This window comes from Megalobrama amblycephala, unplaced genomic scaffold (genome assembly GCF_018812025.1).
Source record: "Megalobrama amblycephala isolate DHTTF-2021 unplaced genomic scaffold, ASM1881202v1 scaffold534, whole genome shotgun sequence".
NCBI lineage: Eukaryota > Metazoa > Chordata > Actinopteri > Cypriniformes > Xenocyprididae > Megalobrama > Megalobrama amblycephala.
Window position 1 is genome coordinate 41,189 of NW_025953446.1, and position 21,510 is coordinate 62,698.

General features: G+C 36.7%; 1 pseudogene; it reads left to right on the plus strand.

Moving 5' to 3' along the window:
* Positions 1-474: 474 nt before the first annotated feature.
* LOC125261946 lies at positions 475-20,584 on the plus strand (annotated as a pseudogene).
* Positions 20,585-21,510: the final 926 nt, after the last annotated feature.

Below are 21,510 nucleotides of genomic sequence, written 5' to 3' on the forward strand. Positions count from 1 at the left end.
TAAATTCTGCATAATTAAGTGTTTTTCAATAAACAACACTGACAAAAACTATATAAAACTATAACGTTATATGTTTTAGGGCTGGACAATATGACGATATAACATTGATATAAGTGATTACACGGATTTAAACCTGCCGATATGTAGTTATATAAAATATTCACAGGCAGATTTGCTTTATGTAACGTATTTCCCCGGCGTCAAATCATCAGGCACATATAAATGTCAGGAAACATGACTCCTGGCTGCATGTCAGTATCCATGGATTAGGTTTATTTGACAAGTTGTAAGGAACACATTCAATTCCAGCCTTTAGTGTAATTCGTTAGTTTTACTCGCGTTTTCGCAGCTTTCCCCTATTAAATCCAGTCACGCAGCAGGTTCTTTTGCCACTCAGTCCAGCTGAGGGAGCGCGCTTTCGGCGGGAAAGTGACGTCGATGCATACCCTCTATAGGTGGCGATGTGTACTAAGTAAGCTATGTAAATCGCCATTTAACAAAAGAAGAAGAAGGAAGTAGAATGGCGCGCTTTTTCTTGGCGTTTGTTATGGTAAATCATCGATTCGTCGCTCTGTTGAGAATGTCTTGTGTTTTAACCAGAGTTGGCTTTACTCCCGGACGCATTTTTTGAACCAGCATACCATACATACCTCGAGTAAGCAAGGTTTGGGTTAACCAACCGAGAGTTAAGTGTATTTGTGACGGTAAGTTAACTTTGCTTTCTAGAATACCCGCATGAAAACTCTTTACAGATATGACCAATCTTTTCAAGCTTTTGTAAGTCTGCTCATTATTATTCTTTGTGACCTGATAGAAACATCAGTCACAATAGAAACAGACACACATGAACCCAACACACTGAATACAGGGAGAAATGTAAATGTGTAAATACAGGAGGAGTTTTGACATCACTGTAGTTCAGAGAGATTAAAAAGAAAAAAGTTGAACGAACTTGATCAACAATATGAACACCTGAATGATCAACCTATTTAAATAACAGAATATTTATTGATCTGTTTAAACAGTCTTGTGAACACCTCTGATACTCCCAGTTAAGAGATAGAAATATAAGAGAGATTGAGTTGAACAGGTTTCTAATGGAAGTGTTCAGGTTTAGTAGGTTTGTCAAACTGGGATGAGTTGAACAATTTGTCAAATACACAACTGCTTTAGTTGTTTACTGCACTGAAATGGTATCTGAATAGTATTAAACTTATTGTGATTTGTTTGGTTTCAAGCAGTTTGGTGTTTCTGTCATTTTGTCACATGACATAAAGGCTAAAGAAACTGCAGACAGACTGAACACAAACCTGCAACACTTCAGCTGAAAATCAAGATTAAAACTGCACTAAGTCATACATACCTGGACACAATATATCAGTTAAAGGTGGTAAAGAGGATGTTTTGTTTTATACATTTTTGCAATATTACTTGAAACCGTCTTTACTAACTGATAAAAGACTATTTATTAGGTGCACTGAAAGGAAAATTATTAATATACATCATATGTGCACGAGGTAGGGCCTTAAAAACATTAGCCAATCGCGTAAACGATTGGCCCTCTGGCTTGTCAATCACTGCCATTGTGAGAGACGTGCGCGGATTGGCCCTCTGACTTGTCGATTACTGCCATGACATTCCTTGTGAGAGACGCGCGGCTGCGCGCTCTAGTAACTTTCCACACTCTACAGGCGCCGCATGCAATGTTTTTGTCGGGAGACAGGAGTAACAACTGCAGATTATGAGTTACCTGCGGTGAGTCCGACATAATGAATCCACTAAGTGTGTGCGCGGCTTAACGATTGTAAGGCCGATTATGAATGCAAATTGATACTTATGGCTGATCGCGCTCAAACGCGTCCAGTCAGAGCGAGTTGCGTTTAGTCTGCGATTATAGTCGGTGTTCAAATTCCATGTGAAAGTATATAAATCTGCTTCAGGAGCAGGAAACTATCACTGTATGTTGAGCATAGTCAGAATGTTTTAGCTAGTCGTAAAATTTGTGCTCGGCTTAATAACACAGCGAATGCCGGTGGTAAACAAACACTCGTGCACGAGTTTTGGGAGGCGTTCACTTGAAATGAGCTGTGAAGGAGGGGGATTGTTCTTCCGCATGCGCTCATTTCAAAAATTCAGTTGACGAAAACATCCCCTGTACCACCTTTAAAGGTGCAATATGTAATATTTTCTGTCCGCTAGAGGTCGCTAGAGTCCTATTCAAAACAAAAGCGTAGCTTGATGACACCAAGTTTGAGCGCAGAATCTTGGGACATGTGGTCTTCACCATAGACATATAATAAACACTAGACGCCCTATTGGCCGCTTTGGACTGTTGCTGTGATACGTCAATGAGTCCGCCATATTGTGCGGGGCAAGACTGCGCTGTTAACAAACACAAGTAAACGGACGAGCTGCGGAAACATGATGTAAAAACAAAAATAACATTTACATTTATCAACCAATTTCAGTGGTTTATAATGTACGTGGTGTACAAAAAGTTCTAGTTACTTAAGATCTCTATAGTTAGACATATAAAATATTTATTTTAATAAAAAATAGTCAAAGCTCAGGCTTGTCATGTATTTGACTGCTTTATTCTTGCAATATTGCGTTCATATCGCAGATGAATCGCCTTCGATAATGAACGCGATATTGCGTAACTTGTCAGTGAACTACGGCTCTGTCTATTAAATGCCGCTCCATTTGAAAGCAGGTGATGGTGATTTAGCGGTAATCAGGGAACCGGCTTTACTGACTAAATGCGCGTGACAATCCCATGCGATTATATCGTGCAGCCCTAATAAGAATTGTGAAAACGCCCATACTGAGATATAATTTAATTTTCACATTAAATTAAATAACGTTTTCTTATTGTAAAAAAGGGATTTTCTGTCTTTAACACAATTTTAGCTTTTCTTGAACTTAGAATTGACCACCATTGATAAAATGAAACAAAAATCATCAAATACAAATCACACAGGCTGCTTTCTGTATTTTTATAGCACTAAAATGATACAGATAGATACTCCAAAAACATACAACAACAAAGATAACTGATGGATCCTTTATGGTAATACATATATGGTACATCTAGTGCAATGCAAATAAAGAAATTGAGAATAGTAAATAGTTTGTTATACACTATAAGAAATAGTTTATGTAGTATATAATATAATAATATAGTCAATAATAAAGTATATAATATTGTCAATAAACAAACAGTATACAACAAATAAAATAGTAATGAATAGAACATTTATAAAATAGTATAAGTACAATAATATAATATCATAATATATTGATAATAGCATAGTATAATACTATAATAGCAATAGAATATGTAGTATCATTTACAGAATATAGACAATAATATAACATCATAACTATAATAGATTAATAATAGTATTGGTATAATAATAATTGCAAATACAATGTAATATCAATTGCAGAATAATATAGACAATAAAAAAATAGTAAATTAAATAGTGACTAGTACAATAATAACATAGTATTGGTATAATAATAATAATAATAATAACAAAAGGCTATATATTTTCCAAATTCAAAATTGCTTTATTGGCATGACTGTAAATAATACAATATTGCCAAAGCATACATAAAACAATAATAAAAACATCTGTATAATAGAAGACAATAATATCAAATATTATAATGCTATCAAATATTACAACATAACTTAAACTTAAATTAACAGTGTGACACAATAGAACATGTCTGAACATTTGGTACCACAGTGGTTAAACAAATATATATACACACACGTACGAAGGGTCACTGTGGTGGACGGTAGGGAAACACACTGAGGTCAGACACACACATTCACCTGCTGTCTCTCAGGCTGTGGCACATCCACACGTATCTCGCGGCCAGTGCTGCTGTCGGTCCCTCTCCTAATATTAACTTTATTTGTTCTACTTCACTTATGGCAGTAAAGTTATTTATTACATTACTGAATTTGGTGAAGTAGAGATCTCTAATTGATATGTATTTTTGACAGTGAAGGAGGAAGTGCATCTCTGTCTCAATCTCTCCTGTCCTGCAGTGAACACACACCCTTTGCTCTCTGGGTAACCAGCTCTTTCTGTGTCTGCCGGTCTCGATGGCTAGACTGTGTTCACTGAGCCTGTACTTGGTCAGGATGTGTCTCTGCTTTGTGTCTTTGACACTTTGGAGATATTCTTCTAATTCATAATTTGATTTCAGAGTTCAATAGAATTGTAATTTACTTTGTGTTTTAGTTTCCTCATCCCAATGTTCCAGATATGTATTTTTAGATTGTTTGAAAATTTGGTTTATTTTGATGTTTGGAGAAGCAGTGCTGGTCTGAGACTGGTTAGTGTTAGTAGAGTTAGTCAGGTTAGTAAGTCTCAGGACCAGCTGACTGAGGGGACTCTTTTCAGGGTTCAGTTCTTGGGTTTGTAATGCTTTAAAATGTAGCGATTCTGTGGGACTTGATTTTAGATGCATCCAGAATTTGAGGGATCTTTTTTGCATATTAATAATCAATGGGAATCGGCCTAATTCTGCCCTACATGCATTGTTGGGTGTTCTTCTTTGTAATTTTAGGATCATTTTGCAGAATTCTGTGTGTAGGGCTTCTGTTGGATGTCTGTCCCATCTAGTGTAGCTCTGATCACTGAGTGGACCCCAAACCTCACTTCCATACAGCGCAATGGGCTGAATCACACTATCAAAGATTTTACACCAGATTGGAATTGGTAAATCAACGTTTTGGAATCTTTTCTTGATGGCGTATAGAGCTCTTCGAGCTTTATCTTTGAGAGCATTCACTGCCATACTGAAACTCCCTGATGCAGTGACGATCAGACCGAGATAAGTGTACTGCATCGTGTGTTCTAGGGCGGTGCTGCCTAGACTGAACTGGTATCTGTGTTCCTGACATCTGGGCTTTTTCTGGAAGACCATAACGTTGGTCTTCTTGAGGTTCACTGCCAGGGCCCAGTTCTGGCAGCAGTCGTCCAGCAGGTCCAGGTGCTGCTGTAGTCCCTGTGCAGTGGGTGACAGCAGCACCAGATCATCTGCATACAGCAAGAGCTTAATGTTCTTGTCTTGTAGAGTGAGTCCGGGAGCTGTAGACCGTTCCAGCTGCACCGCTAGTTTATTAATGTAAATGTTGAACAGCGTTGGACTCAGACTACAGCCCTACCGCACTCCTGTCTTCTGGGTGAAGAATTCTGTATGTTTGTTGCCAATTAGTATTGCACATTTGTTGTTCGAATACATTGATTTAATAATGTCGTAAGCTTTACCCCCTACACCGCTTTGTAAAAGTTTGTAATATAATCCGTCATGCCAAATAGAATCAAATGCTTTTTTGAAATCGACAAAGCATGCAAATATTTTTCCGTTTTTGGTCTGTTTTACGTGTTTATTAATTAGGGTGTGTAGGGTGTAAATGTGGTCGGTTGTTCTGTGATTTGGAAGGAAGCCAATCTGACTCGGACTCAGAACATTGTGTTCGGTAAGGAAGTTTACAATTCTATTGTTTAAAATACTGCTAAATAACTTCCCCAGATTACTGCTCACACAAATGCCTCTGAAATTATTAGGGTCCAATTTATTCCCACTCTTAAGAATTGGGGTAATAAGTCCTTGGCTCCAGATGTCAGGAAAACAGCCTGAACTAAGTACAATGTTGAATAATTTGAGCACAGCCATCTGCAGCTCAGGTGTGCTGTGTTTCAGCATTTCACCCAGAATGCTGTCAGCACCACAAGATTTCTTACATTTTTGGCTTTTGAGTTTATTTGTTAATTCTTCATGTGTAATTGGGAAGTCGAGTGGATTTTGATTATTTTTAATTGTGTCTTCATAAATTTGTAGATTTTGGTTGATCAGATTATAATTGTCATTGAGTTGTTTTGGTGGGATTTCTTTATATAAATTTTCAAAATGTTTTGTCCAGATTTCTCCATCTTGTATTGGTAGGTCTTGTGGTTTTGTTGTGCTCAGATTATTCCACATATCCCAGAACTGGGATATATATTTTCCATCAGTCTCTTGGAAATGGTGAGAACAATCCACTGACAGGCTCTCCTTAGCTTTCCTTGAGGCTTGTGTAGCCCTGGTTGCAATGGGCTGAAAAAGAAATAAAAATATAAACAAATCACCATTTAATGGCAAACTTTTAAATAATGTAGATGAGTCGGGAAACTTCCCTTCTAGCTACTTACCACTGTCTCCTCAACTCGTTGTCTTTGTGAAACCTTAAATGTGTGAAAAGCTAGCCCACTAACTAACCTTAAAGTAAGGGTTAGATTAAGATTAACAAAATATCAGTCACCTAGCCGTAACGAGTACTTGTCATAAAAGTCGGTTTTAATAAAATAGAGATGCATATTTAAACTTTAGTTTATAAAATAACATAAGCTAAAACTATATTAGAAATCATGTAAACTCACGTCTCAACTTTCACAGCTAATTAGTGACATCGCTTAGTCTAACTGACTCCGTTGGCCAACTACTATCAATTATATAATGACTAAATACAACCAGAAACAAATGTTCAGTCTTACCTGTGAAAGGTTATTCCCCGAGACCAGTTTTCAATTGTGCAGCGATTTGTAAAGCCCCAAGCAGCACACGAAGCAGGCATTTTTCTCAATTCCAGTTATCAGCGTAATGCGAACGTTGCCCCGCGCAACATGGCGGCGCCGTTGACGTACGGTCCAGAGGCCAATGGGGCGTCTAGTGTTTATTATATGTCTATGGTCTTCACCTCACAGCTGCCCCTAGTAACTTGCAAACTTTGAAGCTGTTTAAAAACGGATGAAGTTGTTAATATGTATTTGTGAAATAAATGTACGTTTCTGACGTTTACATGCAGAAAAAACAACAACTTTTCATTCAATGCTTAATGTTCTACTTATTTCAGTGCCTGCACAATAAAGATCAACATAAGCTTATTCATACAAAAATATACAGAGGATTTACATAAGTACGCATTGTTATAGCAGCATTAAATGAATTAAATCTAATTATTTCTCCAGGGAATAATATTAAAAGAACATACTTCTTACAAATTATACATTATACATATCTTAATATATCGCACCATTTCAGTTTAAACTGATAAGATGTAAAGCAGAGTTTCCGCTAGAAAAAAATGGTGCCGGTCAAAGTGACCGGCAGAGGTTTCGTTTTCCGGACATTTTGATGATATGCCGGTCAAATATCGCCTCTTAATTAGTCAAGTTGAGGAAAACTGAAAGCAGTTTATGTAACTTAAAAAATGACATAATCAGGCCGTATATGCAACATGTTTACTAGCCTAACTTTCAAATAGACGGAAAAAAAAACATGAACGTCCGATTGGCGTCAATCAACCAATTGTTTTTTACTATGGTTTCACGTTTCATAGTTTAACAAACCAACCCCCCTTCCCCACATAAAATATCCGAATATAGCATTGTTTTTACTCAAGCAAACTTAATTATAAACTCAGTATGTCTCATTTAGCTGGTAACATTTAAATTGGCCACCGTGTGAAATGACTCCTTGTCAAATGAACTTGAACGCAACATGGTCATTGCTCTGACTATGTTCAATGAGAGCAGACATTCTCAAATTATTCGACCCTCTTGTGAATCCGTTGCGTCGTCCTGCCTTTTCGCAGCGCGAACAGAACATTTTTTCGTTACCATCAACTACCTCACATCTTAGCCATGGGAACTTGTCACTCCATTCCGACCGATACGCCCTACACTTCGGCTTTTTCTCCGGTGGTGGCGGAGCTGTCTGGCTCTGGACATCTGAGGCTTCAGGCGTTCCTGATTCAGTATCCTCCTTCGCGTCTGGCCTCTGAAAAAAACTTTTAAGGCTAGTCTGCCTGGGCCTGGCCATATTTGAAACGTCTCTCAATAGTTCGTGGTTTAGGTCTATATTATAGCCGTTAGGCGTGCGCTTTATTTGAAATGCAACATGCGATGTTGTTTAAAAACTTTCAAACGGTCGATTCAGATTGTGTTAGGGGGGCGGGGCCGGGATTATTAGGCAGTTTTAATCTGACAATTTGACCGGAGAGATTTAATTTTGTCGGACATTTAATTTTTTTCCCGGCCAATGTCCGGTAATTACCGGACAACGGAAACCCTGATAAAAGTGATCTAAAATCTTCACACCATTAATTCTTCAGAGTATTATATGTGGATGTGCTACTCTCAGGTGTCCATTAAATAAATCTCACAAGAACAATGCCATTATCATAGCCTAGCATTTTCTAAAAATAATTTGTTTTTAAAGACAGTATTCTTGTTATTACAAATAGGCTAACAGATTTGTGTGGACACACAATCGTGATAAAACCCTGACAGCAATTCAAGGACACAACATTGCTAAAGATGCCAATAGATGTGTATTATATGCCATTCTATTTTTGTGTTACGTGCTTAAAGTTGTTAAATGGAATGACCGCAACAATTAAATGCAGCTGTTGCGGTGTGGGGAGGAACAGATCAAACGACAAGGGATGCAATTAATATCCGATATTTATTAACACGGTAGAAATAAGTCAACACAAGTAAGACATAAACTCAATGAAAGTAAGAAAAAGACGAGGATGTCGCCAAAGAAAAGAAATAATCAAAACAAAACCCACTAACTAGCGCCCACGCCCCTAAACTAACTACCAAAAATAAAATGTAGAAACAAAACCGAAAACTTCGGCGCGGCGCCTTAACTAAACTCCACTAAATAAATAAACAAAAATACAAGGGAGGCGAGCACCGACATTATAACTAACATTAATTGCTAGCTACCAAATCGAGCCGACAAGCACTATACGGCGTTAACAATGGTCAGTGAGGTTGATGTTATCTCTGAGCTGTCCGCAGCAAAAGGTTTCATTATCGGTCAACCCTTCGGTTGACAGATAATGACTTCACGCCAGAATTCGAATGGGTTCAAACATTTAACACGAGAAACTTGTCTGCAGCAAAAGGGTTCATTATCGGTCAACCATTCGGTTGACAGATAATGACTTCACGCCAGAATTCAAATGGGCTCAAACATTTACACGAGACTTGTATCACTCTCTAACTCCGTCAGCTTAACTATTACACAGAAACAAACAACCAGGTGCTGTCTCAATAAACCACAGACTAAATAAACAGTTCGCAGACACAAAGGATGGCTGGCTCTGGCTCGACAAGCCTGAGTGAGGTCCGAGCCCAAACGCTCACTGCAGGTGGAATGCCGCCAAAGCCTTTTAAATGATCAGCCACCCGCAGATTGGCAGAACGCTGGTTGGGACGTCAGAGCGTCATGACGTCACCAAGATGAGCACCGATTTACCGTCAACCTAAAATTCGACAGATAGATACAAAGAGAGAGAGAGAGAAAAACAAAAAACAAAATACAAAAACATACGTGGAATGTAACATTTGTATTTGTTTTTTTTTTCTTTTACATTCAAGAAATCTAGTTGAGAATGTCTATTTCATAAAAATTTATTTGCACTGTATCATTCACTTGCACTGCTGTCATTGTGACTTATTTTCCCTACCTGACTACCATCTCTTCATGTCATGTATATGCCATATATGCCATTTTATATAAGGATTTTTATATTCTTTAATTTTATTAATATCATAAAAGTGTTTATTTGCATTACCGTTCACTTGCACTAAGAACAAGAGCCATATCCTGTCAGGGAGTGAATTTGCACGTTCACTCGGCGCATCTCCAGTGAAAATCGCTTGGGTATTAACACGTAAAACATCTCAAAAAACACAAAAAAAGGTTGTGCGCAACCCCCAAATATGATTTGACTATTTAAATCCATAGTCATGGACCTATAGTTCACACAGAATGCATTTTTGCTTTCAAAAGTAGAATGGGGGAAAACGCAAGGTCTGGAGATGTTTTTATTTATTTTATTTTATTTTTTAATATTAATTGAACTGATTTGAACTTGAGCACCGCAGATGACGCAAGCGCAACAGTTAAAAATGTCTGTCAAGCTCGTTTACATAGAAAACAATGGAAAAGCAGCGCATTGGAATGGAAAAGCGTGTTCTGTATGAACAGCCCCTTATTTGTTCATCATTGACGTCGACTCGTCTTTAATCACATAAATGTCGACTTTAAAAAAAATAAAGTTGTCAACCCCTACTTTGTACTTTTCTGATCTAAACAGCATGTCATAGTTCAAATGTTTACCTCATCAATGAAATGTTAACACATCAATATAAATATATATATTAAATGCTCACAAGAGAACTTCTTAACAGAATATTAAGTCACCGCAAATCTGACTTTTGAGGCAGGATTTCCTTTATAACCATTTTACCAAGAACGCTCATTTTTTTGATCTCCGTTATGCCCTGTTGCGGTCATGGGCAACCCCCAAAAGATGTTTGCTGTAATAATAAAAAAGGTACCTTCATCTAAATGGTATGAGACTTGGTGACTTTTGTGGGCACATGCTATATCTACAAACATAAGTGATATTTAGTGTATGTTCTTGTGACATAAAAAGTACCTCTCAGAATGTTCAGACCCCACATTGAAAATGAATGGGGGTTGATTAAAATCAATAAATGTTCTTAATTTGTCAAATAAATTCAATAAATCAGCCACAATGCAGAACACGAATACAGAAATGAAGTGGCAACACTATAAAACATCCACAATGTGGAACGTTCATGCTCACATACACACTGAAATTTAAAGTTAAGTTATATATGTGATTGTCGTCCAGCAGATGGCAGCAATTTTCCACTAATGTAAGTGAGTGATGATATGTTTGTTTAAAAAAAAAACAAATTGCATTAATTTGTTACAAAATCTCATCCTACTGTCTTCGGTCTGGGGAGACCCCAAACATTCTGAGTGTACACCCTAAACGAACAGCACATAACTACATTCAGACTAGCAGTGTAGGTGATTTATCTTCATTTCTCTTTCCAGTGATGTCATCCTCCAGCGGTCCACTGACTGAGGAGCTTCAGTGCTCGATATGTCTGGACGTGTTCACTGATCCAGTCAGCACTCCATGTGGACACAACTTCTGCAAGATCTGTCTGAATAAGTGCTGGAACAACAGCCAGACCTGCAAATGTCCATATTGCACAGAAACATTCAAGATCAGACCTGATCTCAAGATTAATACCACACTCCGAGAGCTCGTAGATCACTATAAAAAGAAAAGTCCTGAGAAAAAACCTGAACTTCTGTGTGACTTCTGTGAGGAAAGAAAGCTGAAAGCCCTGAAGTCGTGTCTGGTGTGTCAGAGCTCTTACTGTGAAACTCACCTGGAGCCTCATTTGAGAGTGGCAGGTTTAAAGAAACACAAACTGATCAATCCTGTGAGGAATCTGGAGGACTATATATGTCAGAAACATGAGAGACCTCTGGAGCTGTTCTGTAGAGATGATCAGACAACCGTGTGTCTAGTGTGTGGTGTAACAGACCACAAGAACCACAACACTGTTTCTTTAGAAGAGGAGAGTGAAGAGAAGAAGGTAGAAGTTACTGACAAGCTGATTTTAAGGGCTCTTATAATGAGGAATCACATGTTCTTTGATGTAAATGAATCGGTTATGAAAACATTGTGCATTCTCTGTCTATAGACTCAACTGATGAAGACACAAAAAGATCTGCAGTAGATGATCCAGGACAGAACCAAGAAGATTCTAGAAGTCAAACACTCAGCAGAAGTCAGAAAAGTGAGTTTAAAATAATTAAATATGTATAATTTAAATGTCTATTATACATCATTTAGTTCCGGTTCTCCAGGTTTCTTTATACACAGTCCGTCAGCACTGGGACTTTCTACTGTTTTTACCACTCTTAATGAGCGAGTCATTGATTTTGATTCATTCGCTCTAATGATTTGTTCAAAAACTGATTCATTCACCACTAGTGCAACTTATTTGAAACTCTTTCCAGTTGTATAAGTAAATACAGACAAGGTAACTGACAATAATTTCTCTAAAATGTAAGTTATTTTATAGTAACTTCTTTATTAAGTTGTTGTGTAAAAGTAATATCACACAGTGTTGCTGCTCTAAATATCGACATGTCTGAGATTACTTGATCCATTAGTGGAGTAATAACACATCTCACCTCAATAAGGCACATGATTTGAGGAATCATTCAGTGCAAACGGTACAGGATAATTCTTCGGTTGAGAGATTTTGAAAACCCCTTAAAACACTTATCAATTATGAGCAGTAGTAATGTGGTTCTTATCTTAGTAAACACGACTAATAAAATATTGATTGTCCTGGTTGAGCAGAGAAACACAGAGAAGGAGAAAGCAGCCCGTGTCGAGCTCTTCACTGATCTCATCCGCTCCATTGAGAGATGTCAGACTGAACTGCTGGAGATGATGGAGGAGCAGCAGAAAGCAGCAGAGAAACAGGAGGAAGAGCTCATTGAAGAGCTGGAGCAGGAGATCACTGAGCTAAAGATGAGAAACACTGAGCTGGAGCAGCTCTCACACACTGAAGATCACCTCCACCTCCTACAGGTCAGTCAACATCTCTCTGATCAATGATAATGCAGTATATGACACCATAACACTCCCCATGCTGAAGGATTTCTCCTCTCTCCTGCTGTAGATTTACTCATCCCTGTGCAGCTCTAGAAACACCAGGAACTGGTCTGAGATCAGTGTGAAGACTGATAAGAGTCTGGAGACTCTGAGGAGAGCTCTGACTCAACTGCAGGACACTCTACAGGAGAAACTCACACTAACTGGTACGTTCTTTAAGGGGATTTAATTCTGTGAATATTGAAACTTGCATTGTGATCTATGATAACATAATACAATTACAAAATGATCATGTGCAATGAGTTTAAACATTGGTCAGAACATATGTAAGTTATTGTAATCATAAATGTTAAATCATATATCATTAGCTATAATATTCAATATCATTTTATAGCATTATATCATAGCAAATGTATTCTTCCTGAGAAGTTGGATTTGTGTGTGCATGTGTGAAAGGGGCAGACATTTTTTTTTTTTTTCTTCAGCGCTGGACTTTAATTGTTTTTTTGTTTTTTGGTTAGTTTTAAAATATTGTATTTGCTGCATAATCAGCACTAATCTACTTCAAAATTGAATTAATATTGTTAGTCAAAAAATAACCTGCATAAAATAATTTCGTTTTTTATAAAGAAGAATATTCAGAGCTCGAACTCAAAGCAAAATGATCATCTGCTTTGATCATCTAAATATCAGTAGAGACACATTGAACAGATAAAACATGTACACAATTCTTTAAATATAACTTTAAATCTTGTCTATAATTTCCATATATAAAAGCATCTCAAAGATCTGGGGCCGTATTCACAAAACATCTTAAGGCTAAAAGTAGCTCCTAACTTGCCGATTTAGGAGAAACTCTTAAAAATAATGGGCGTGTCAGTCCTAATTTTAGGACTCCTAAATTTTTGCTCTAAGAGTATTTCACAAAGCATTTTAGCGCTAAAACTAGCTCCTAAATCTGTGAAATGTTAGGAGTAGTCAAGAGGACTCCTAAGTTAGAATCCCCGCTAGAAATTTTACGTTCCCAGAACATTCTCAGAACGTCCCCACTGGTGTTGAGTAACGTTCCCATTATGTTCACAGACGGTCAAGATGTGGAGTTCTTTTAAGGTTTGGGGGACGTTATTTGGTGGACCTTCAGGGAACATTCAAGACATTCTCTGAACGTTTAGGGAACCATACTTTATTTGGAAATGTTCTCAGAACGTCCCTGCTGCCCTTGTCAAAAACTTGACTAATAAAAGTGGCTGTTCAAACAAAAACTATTTTCACTTAAAGCTCTCTACAGGTATTTCCTGGATTAATATTATGAAACCTTTTCTTTAAATTGCAAATCTCTTGCAGTAAGTCATTAACTGACAAAAACACACACATGAACTAACGTAACTGCTGTATCACTGCACCAGCAACTACACAGTTACTGTCTTTAAATAAAGCAACATGCAGCAGAACATCAGTGTTTCTGGATCATCACTGACTGAAGCACAGGAGCTACCCTTCAGCACAATGGTGACACATAAAAAACAGATAACACAAACAACATTAAACAATAACAGGGGCCTTATTCACAAAACATTTTATCTCACCACTAAGAGTTCTCCTAAATAGCAGTAAAAGTTCTTAGCTAAGAGTTTTCTCTTAAAACCTATTCACAAAGCTGCTGAGACAAACTTTTACTAAGGAATAGACTGAAGTCTTAAGCTAAGAGTAAGGGCGGGGTTGACCTCGTTGCTATGGAGAAAACACTCAGTGATTGGCTGATGGGGAGGAGTCAGTGATTTAATCACAGAAATATTGTAGAATGAGGTGTCATGTTTCCATATTAAAATAAAGGTTTTAAAATACAAATGTTGCCATATTCAAATAAATGTTTTTTTAATAAAAATGTTCCCACAGTCAAAATAAACAACATATTGTTGCCATAAAGGTTTTAAAATGTAGGCTAAGTGTCACTAATTAAACTATACAGTTAATTGTCCACCTCTTGGATGTCTGCATCTCAAGAGAATGCAGAATTCAACCGACAAATTATGTTTTATAAACAAAGTTTGGGAGAAACGCATTCAAACGGTCTTTCTAATCAGCACGAGAAGAGGAATAAATACACAGACTATATATATATATATATATATATATATATATATATATATATATATATATATATATATATATATATATATAAAATTATTATTATTTTTTTTTTTTTACTCTATTAAATTATTTGTAAGTGTGAACCCATGAAAACCACTGCCACAGGTAATCAGACAATATTTATTTATTTGTTAAAGATTCATTTTTGGCGTCTCATCATAGATTCAAATCTATAAATCAAATTTTTTTATTGCATTGCATTTTATTGCATTTATGAAGAAAAGGTTCAGCACCCAAGGCTCTGTCGCTATTGTCTCAATGGTGTTCAGTGTCTTTGGGTGGATTAGGACTGTTTGTGATTTGGTCCTCTTGACTACTCCTAACATTTCACAGATTTAGGAGCTAGTTTTAGTGCTAAAATGCTTTGTGAAATACTCTTAGAGCAAAAATTTAAGAGTCCTAAAATTAGGACTGACACGCCCATTATTTTTAAGAGTTTCTCCTAAATCAGCAATTTAGGAGCTACTTTTAGCCTAAAGATGTTTTGTGAATACGGCCCCAGATCTCTCTAGATATCTGCATCTTCACTTATTACAAACCACTCTGACTTTGTTTCTTTCATACAAATCTTCATAATGAGGTGTTGATGTTTTATCAAAATTTATAGATGTCACCGTTACGGAGGTAAGCGCTTGCTTTAGTTGGGCTCCTGACCCTTGACAATTTAACTTTATTTTTTTCTCCAATTGTTGTAACTGTGTCTTTCTATTTTTGATTTGATCATCATACAGTGACCTTATTCACTGATCTTTGAATATTGTGTTTTCTTTTACGTAGACATATGATAACGCATAAGATTCTGTCCTTTTTTGAAAGTTTTTAAATTATTCAGACAGCATCATGTAGATTCACACAGACATCAAGATTCTGCGTATGATCCTCAACAATGGTGACAAAATTTTCAGATAAACAGATTAACTCTGAACATCACAAAACAAGCTACTAAAGTCACAAAAAAAAAGATTTTTTTAGTGTCACCATTGTTGAGGATCATATGCTGATTCATGATGTCTGTGTGAGTCTGAAAGACACTGCTCAAAACTCTGTATAAAATATTTAAAAAAAAAAAAACTAATAAAAAAAGGAGGGGAAAAAAAGTTGATGCAAAACTGACATTTAACACACTCATAGTTCAGACTCTGGAGAAGACCAGTGAATCATCAGCACTAAACAACCAAATTCATCTGATCAGACTTTCTCCTGCATCTTTTGCTATAACAAACATGTTTTGAAAAGTTAAAGCAACCAAAGAAAATCTGATAATTAAATAGCAAAAATCAAGAGCCCATCTAAAGCAAACGCTCTCCTCTATAACGGTGACTTCAAACTTTATTATTTTCTATAAAACACACACACAGAAGGCAACTTTGTCTAAAAGTGACGAAAATTCTGAAATTTTACAGAACATTTGGGACATAAAACGTCCTCTTTTGGTAATGAAAGTGCTGCAGTTCAAGGTTCATTACATGATTTTAGGGGGACGTTCCAATTTGGTTTATTTTATGGTCACATAAGAACGTTACAAAGAGGACGTTTGGGAAGTTATCAGAACGTCCTATAGTGATAGTCCCCTAAACATTCCCAGAACGTCCTGAATGTTCCCTGAAGATCCACCAAATAACATTCCCCAAACCTTAAAAGATCTCCACATCGTGACCGTCTCTAAACGTTCTGGGAACGTTACTAGACAACATTCTTAATACCAGTGGACGTTCTGAGAATGTTCTGGGAATGTAAAATTTTTAGCAGGACAACCTGTCACCTAGTAACGTTCCCAGAACATTCAGAGACGGTCACGATGTGGAGTTCTTTTAAGGTTTGGGGAACGTTATTTGGTGGACCTTCAGGGAACATTCAGGACGTTCTGGGAATGTTGAGGGTACTATTACTATAGGACGTTCTGATAACTTCCCAAATGTCCTCTTTGTAACGTTCTTGCATGACCATAAAATAACCAAAATGGAACGTTCCCCTAAACTCATATCGGGAACGTTATTAAATGATCAACAGAGGACCGTGTGGGAACGTTCTGTTAATGTCCCAAATATCCTCATTGTAACGTTCTTTTTTGACCATAAAATAACCAAAATGGAACGTCCCCCTAAAGCAGGGATGGACAACTCTGGTCCTGGAGGGCCAGTGTCCAACAGAGTTTAGCTCCAACCCTAATCAAACACACCTGAACCAGCTAATCAAGGTCTTTAGGATTAGTACACAGCAAAAACTGCAGTGTTAAATTAACTCTCCTGGGAGTACATGTGAGACCATACTCAAGAGTGTTAAAGTGTTAAAATAAGAGTGTTAAAAGAACACCGAAAAGTGTTAAAGTTAATTAGATAATTAAGTGATTAATTGAGTGATGATTGAGCATTATTGAAGACACCTGATGATAACAAGCAGAATCACCAAAGGAGAAAATCACAATTTTTAAGCCACCATCGTGGAGATGAGGGTTTGTTTTAATTGGGCTCTTGTCCCTTGACTTTTTAAAATAAAATTTTGTTTGGGCTGTTTTAACTGTGTTATAACATCCAGACAAACAAAGAGAAAAAATGATTAGGTGGTGTTGGTTATGTTTTCACATAATCATTATTTGATTTGAATCACTGAACTCATTTAGAGCCCAATCTCTGAGTTAGATTTACATTATTGATTACAGCAGAACTGTGATTCTACAGCAGAAGATCAGCTTTATCAATATAATCTGAAGGATTTCACAAACAGTTGTTCTGAGCAAAAAAAGAAAAATCTTTCTCTTAGGCACACACAGACATCAAGAATCAGCCTGTGAATCTCAACAATGGTGAGAATAATAAACCATGTTGCAGTGCATTCTGGGTGCCACCAATCAAAATTCATCCATGGCTCCCATCATGCATTGCTGCATGAATAAATTATGAGCTGAATTGTTTTAGTAATTTCCTTTATTCTCATATTTTATTTTGTTCCGTTTATGCGACTTTTTAGTAGCTTGTTTTCTAATGTTCAGAGTTGATCTGTTGATCAGAATATGTTGCTTGTCACCGTCATTGAGATTCACAGGCTGATTCTTGATGTCTGTGTGTGCCTAAGAGAAAGATTTTTCTTTTTTTGCTCAGAACAACTGTTTGTGAAATCCTTCAGATTATATTGATAAAGCTGATCTTCTGCTGTAGAATCACAGTTCTGCTGTAATCAATAATGTAAATCTAACTCAGAGATTGGGCTCTAAATGAGTTCAGTGATTCAAATCAAATAATGATTATGTGAAAACATAACCAACACCACCTAATCATTTTTTCTCTTTGTTTGTCTGGATGTTATAACACAGTTAAAACAGCCCAAACAAAATTTTATTTTAAAAAGTCAAGGGACAAGAGCCCAATTAAAACAAACCCTCATCTCCACGATGGTGGCTTAAAAATTGTGATTTTCTCCTTTGGTGATTCTACTTGTTATCATCAGGTGTCTTCAATAATGCTCAATCATCACTCAATTAATCACTTAATTATCTAATTAACTTTAACACTTTTCAGTGTTCTTTTAACACTTTTATTTTAACACTTTAACACTCTTGAGTATGGTCTCACATGTACTCCAGGAGAGTTAATTTAACACTGCAGTTTTTGCTGTGTACTAATCCTAAAGACCTTGATTAGCTGGTTCAGGTGTGTTTGATTAGGGTTGGAGCTAAACTCTGCTGGACACTGGCCCTCCAGGACCGGAGTTGTCCATCCCTGCCCTAAAGTCATATAAGGAACCTTGAACTGCAGCACTTTCATTACCAAAAAGAGGACGTTTTAGGAACGCCCCGAATGTTCTGTAAAGGTTCAGAAATTTCATCACCTTTTGAGAACTTTTAGGGAACATTGCGTAAGGTCCTGAGAACGTTGCCTTCTATGTAGGTAAGACCAAATCACAAACAGTCCTAATCCACCCAAAGACACTGAACACCATTGAGGCAATAGCGACAGAGCCTTGGGTGCTGAACCTTTTCTTCCTAAATGCAATACATTTTGATTTATAGATTTGAATCTACGATGAGACACCAAAAAAAATCTTTAACAAATAAATAAAGATTGTCTGATTACCTGTGCCAGTGGTTTTCATTAGTTCACACTTACAAATGATCGAATAGAGTAAAAAAAAACACACACACACACACACACATACACACATATATATATATTTTTTTTTAACTGTATATACTAGTTTAATTAGTGACACTTAGCCTATATTTTAAAACCTTTATGGCAACAATATGGCAACATTTTATTTTGAATAGGGCAACATTTGTATTTTTAAACCTTATTTTAATATGGAAACATGACACCTCATTCTACAATATTTCTGTGATTAAATCACTGACTCCTCCCCCATCAGCCAATCACTGTGTTTACTCCATAGCAACGAGGTCAACCCCGCCCTTACTCTTAGCTTAAGACTTCAAGTTGGTCTCAGCAGCTTTGTGAATAGGTTTTAAGAGAAAACTCTTAGCTAAGAACTTTTACTGCTATTTAGGAGAACTCTTAGTGGTAAGTTAAAATGTTTTGTGAATACGGCCCCAGATGATTTTTTTTTTTTCTATTGTCATTAGTCTCTACAGATCTGAAGAGGATGCAGCAGTATGAAGGTACAGTGTGTGTCTGAACTACACTAGATTACATTCATATACTTACAGCTTCATTACTGACATACAGGATGATTAAACACCGATTAAATATTAAAAACATCATCACAAAGTATCTGTATTGTAAAATTGTGATTCATATTCTCTGTTTTCTCAGTGGATGTGACTCTGGATCCTGATACAGCTCATCCTAAACTCATCCTGTCTGATGATGGAAAACAAGTGACATGTGGAGACAAAAGACAGAAACTTCCAGACAACCCAGAGAGATTTGATACATGTGTAGATGTCCTGGGAAAGGAGGGATTCTCCTCAGGGAGATTTTATTTTGAGGTGCAGGTGAAGGGGAAGACTGAATGGACTTTAGGAGTGGCCAGAGAATCCATTGACAGGAAGGGATTGATCACACTGTGTCCTGAGGATGGATTCTGGACTGTGGCTCTGATGAATGAAAATGAATATGAATCCTGTACTGGTCCTCCTGTCCCTCTGCCTCTGAGCGTGAAGCCGCAGCGGGTCGGTGTGTTTGTGGATTATGAGGAGGGTCTGGTCTCCTTTTATGATGTGGAGTCCAGCTCTCATATCTACTCTTTCACTGGTCAGTCTTTCACTGACAAACTCTATCCATATTTTAGCCCAGAATTTAATGATGGAGGTAAAAACTCAACTCCACTGATCATCACACCTGTCAAATACACTAAATGAATTTACACCCCAATATGATAAAGATGATGATTTTTGTAATTGCAAATATGAAAACGTGCTGCTGTTCAAAGAATGAAAGTTAATCATTAGTTAATCATTCGGTTTTTTTCAATTTTTATTTTAATGCTTGTTTTAGTAAGTTCGACAAATTGTTTTTCAACATTTCATAACTACTCATGCCTATATGTTTACATCTAAATAAACTAAACTAGTAACCTTGTATCAATTGTTGTATCAAGGCTGTTTCTATCATCTCAATACAAAATGTTCTGTAATATTACTGTGGTACATCAGATGGTAATACCTTGATATATATCATAGTACTGTATGATTATCACAGTCATATACCATGGTATGTGCATGGTAGCCTACTTCTGTCATCCTTTTTGTGTTTAGTTTCATTTCCATGGACTTTTAGTTTGTTTTTCTCTTCGGTTACGCGTTTACTTTTTCTATTTCCTCGCCACTAATATGTCAATCTTGTTTTTTTGACGGTCCTTGTCAATGTATGAGTGCAGTTTGGTTTACTTAATGTTTTGCCTGTTTATGTATTCCAAGTTATTAAATGGTTTTTAAATAAAGACTGTTTGAATTGATCATTTTCGTTGGGCCGACTAACCAGCACCTCAACAACAACTTAAAGGTACCTAAAAGAAAAAAAGAAAAAGAAAAAAGATATTATAATCATGGTAGATTCCAAAAAAACCCCAACAAAAAACATGGTATTACCATGGTACCATGTCAATTTTTTACACCACAGTAAAACCGGATAAGTTTACCATAAGAAAGAATAATTCAGAAGTGAGTAAAAATTCCAAGACAAATTTGTTCTATTCAAATTATCTTTTTTTTTTTTTTTTTTTTTAAATAATACACTTATATTTTATATGATGTTTTATTAATGAAGTTTGGGAGGAGCAGTTGCAGATAATTAACCTAATTAGCACAAGTGGAAAGCATTCAGCTAATCAACCAACAACAAGCGGTATATATGCTGCAGACATACCTCTGTTCTTTGACAGTTTATCAGCATCCCTCCACCACCCCATCTCCTCACTTCTAGTTCTGTCTACATCTGGGGGGAGTACTCTGGGTTCGGGCCAAAATTCTGAGCTAGGAGCCCTCCCCTGGACAGCACAAATTGTGTAATTTATAAAGCTAGTCAGACATTCTCACATTGTATACAGTAAAACAACACAAACACACACTCAGAACCAAACAAAACATAATATACCCCAAAACATCTGACAATAATTGAGAAGTCAGTCAAAACAATCCAATTTTGGGACAATTAGGAAAAACATGAAGAATTTGCAATTTTAAAAAAAAAAAACATTTCCAAACATTATTTAATAAAGTAGAAACAGACATTGTAACAAAATCAAGTATACAAACAAGTATCCAATCCATGCTCACATGCCCTCTGTTGATGCTTTTGGTGGTGGACAGGGGTCAGCATGGGCACACTGTTAACGATTTCCCTGTATTTTTACAGTACAGTACTTGC